The sequence below is a fragment of the Microtus ochrogaster genome, linkage group LG1 (genome assembly GCF_000317375.1).
Source record: "Microtus ochrogaster isolate Prairie Vole_2 linkage group LG1, MicOch1.0, whole genome shotgun sequence".
In the NCBI taxonomy this organism is placed as follows: domain Eukaryota; kingdom Metazoa; phylum Chordata; class Mammalia; order Rodentia; family Cricetidae; genus Microtus; species Microtus ochrogaster.
The window spans coordinates 35,175,830-35,178,329 of record NC_022027.1 but is presented as its reverse complement, the minus strand read 5'-3'; the positions used below and the strand labels follow the sequence as shown (position 1 = coordinate 35,178,329).

The following is a 2,500-nucleotide window of genomic DNA, read 5'->3' as shown; positions in this document are numbered from 1 at the left end:
TAAAGGGTTTGTACACACACACACACACGCATACACACACACACGCATATATATGAAGTATAATAAGGTTCTAATATTTAGCCATAGTAGAAAACTCTGAAGTTTTCAAAGAATTGTTCTAAACATCACATAAGATTTTACCTTTCAAGATAATTTTGTGTGTTTTCTCAGCAATTAACTACCATGCTTCAGTAGTGATAAATTACATGAAGATAAGACGTGATCTCCTGAGTAAATTGGGAGCATGGGGGCTATTGGAGAGGGTACAAGGAGAGGGGAGAGGTAGGGAGAGAAGCAGAGACAAATATATAGCTTGATAAAAACAATAAAAAAGTACCTTTTGTTAACTGTAATTTAAAATTTTACATTTTAAAATATATGGGATATTTTATGAGTTTTCTTAAGGCAAAAGTACCTTTTAAAAAACAAAATTAGTGTATTTACTATTCATAATAACACCCTAAATGCTCTCTTAGGGCCAGTATGGTGAACAGAATTTTCGGAATGCATAATGAAGCAATATTAAATAAATATCAAATTTTCATGATTTTATGAGTTTACCATTTCTTACAATTGATCAGTATACACTTCCATATGATTTAGAGTAGGCCTGGGTTATTATTCATCTTAAAATTCTCTTATCATCATGTAATTTATCACCGCTGACGCATACTAGTCAACTGCTGAGTTTTCTACTTCCCATGTAGTTTAGATTCATGTATATCTCTCTTGGTGTCCTCATTTTCTGGTGTCTCTGCATTTAAAGTTGTAATTGTGGACAATATAAAATTAATTAGAGAAATGAAAATGAAATTATGTTACTAAAAGTAAAGAAAGTCATTGGTGTAGGTAGAAATTTATGAAATGTTAATATTCACCGAAGTTCACAAAGTTTAAATGCTTACAGAAATAACAAGCATTCAATGATGATAAGTCAAGGCTTCAGAGGATTAATTAACATTCATGAAAATTATGAATTTGAAAATACTGTAACAGTATGTTCCTATTTTCTATGTACATGGTAAAGATATGGCCATTTGAAAGTCTGGTTGGGATTTTTGTTGTCGGTGTTAAACATCTCTTAGTAAGTTGCAAGCTATTTTGGAATTTTGGTAGTTCAGCTACATGGTTTTACTTCAAAAACGGAGAACAGCCAAAAGTAAATTTCTAATTGGCAATTTAAATTTGATCATTCACTGACTGTCTTTCCAGAGTGTCTCTAGTAACTGTGCCTGATACCAAGATCTTTCAGGTGTTTAAACAAAGCATGTGTGGGAACAGTTAGCAGACAAAAATCCACAATTTTAAAATATCAGTAAGCCACGTCTGTACTTGATGGTTTTCCACATACAACTTGTAACCTTCTGAAAATGACTCCATCATCTCCCGGGGCTCAGTTTATTCAACTGCTAAGGGAAAAAACAGATACTATCTACCTAGCATAATATATTACTACTTGCACTGTATTCGTCATTATTTCTGGAATAACTAAGTGCAATATTGAATCAATTTGTTTTCCAAGCAGTGTTTATTGCATACCTTGTACATGACAAACTGAGAAGAAGTTTAGCTTAGTAATAGTTGTGATTTCTTTTCTAACTCCTACTCTGGCTTTTCTTAGAAAGCATGCTATAAGACAGAAGGAACTGCAATTGAGCATTTCTCATAAAGGCTGGGGATGGAACTAAATGGTAGAGCACTTGTCCAAGAGGCGGGGGGCCCTGAGTTCAATCCGAGCACAGAAATGCAAATAACTGTGAAGTGTATATATGAGAAGACTCATTTGTTTGCCCATTTGAATGCATTAGCAACTGCCTTTCCCTTGTGTGTTAAGCAGAAGAGGAAGAAGAGAATGGCAGCAATGTCAACGTACATGGTGGTTTCACAGATGAAAATGATAACTATATAAAATACTAATTTCTCACTTCAGATTAGATTCATTTTCTTCCTTTTCACTTTTTTGTCTGCTCACATCCTAAAGTCAGTTTGAGGTTGACAAACAAATGCTCCCCGGTGCTTGCTGCCGGTTGTGGGGAAATCCCACTTGTTTCCTTAAGTGTTTCTCTCTTTGCTTCTATATTTAAGTTTGTGAGCACTATGCTGTCCCTTTGATGAAGTTAGCGGTGGAGTTCATGGCATACATGTCCTTGAGAGGCTATGGAGAATGCTGAGTCCCTGCTGGAAACAAACTCTCAGAAGATTAAGCTAGAGAAAACGTGCTTTAAGAGTCAGATGTTCAATAAAGAAATTATAGGTCAAGAGGCTCTTATTGCAAGGTTTTATTCTATTTTTATTCTTCTCTCATACATTACATCCCGACCACAGTTTCCCCGCCGCGTCTCTCTACCCAACCTGCCCTTTTTCACAGATTCAAGCCTCTGTCCCTCCTCTGTAAAGAGCAGGCCTCCCAGTGACATCAAACAAGCACAGCATAACAAGTCATAGTAAGAGTAGTCACCAGGCAGTGGTGGTGCACGCCTTTAATCCCAGCACTCAGGAG

General features: G+C 36.0%; 1 protein-coding gene across 2 annotated transcripts in view; it reads left to right on the top strand.

Annotated features, from left to right (window-relative positions):
* The window catches only part of Stap1 (signal transducing adaptor family member 1), a 32,269-nt gene that overhangs the window by 387 nt on the left and 29,382 nt on the right, over positions 1-2,500 (top strand). The gene's annotated exons all lie outside the window — the stretch shown is intronic.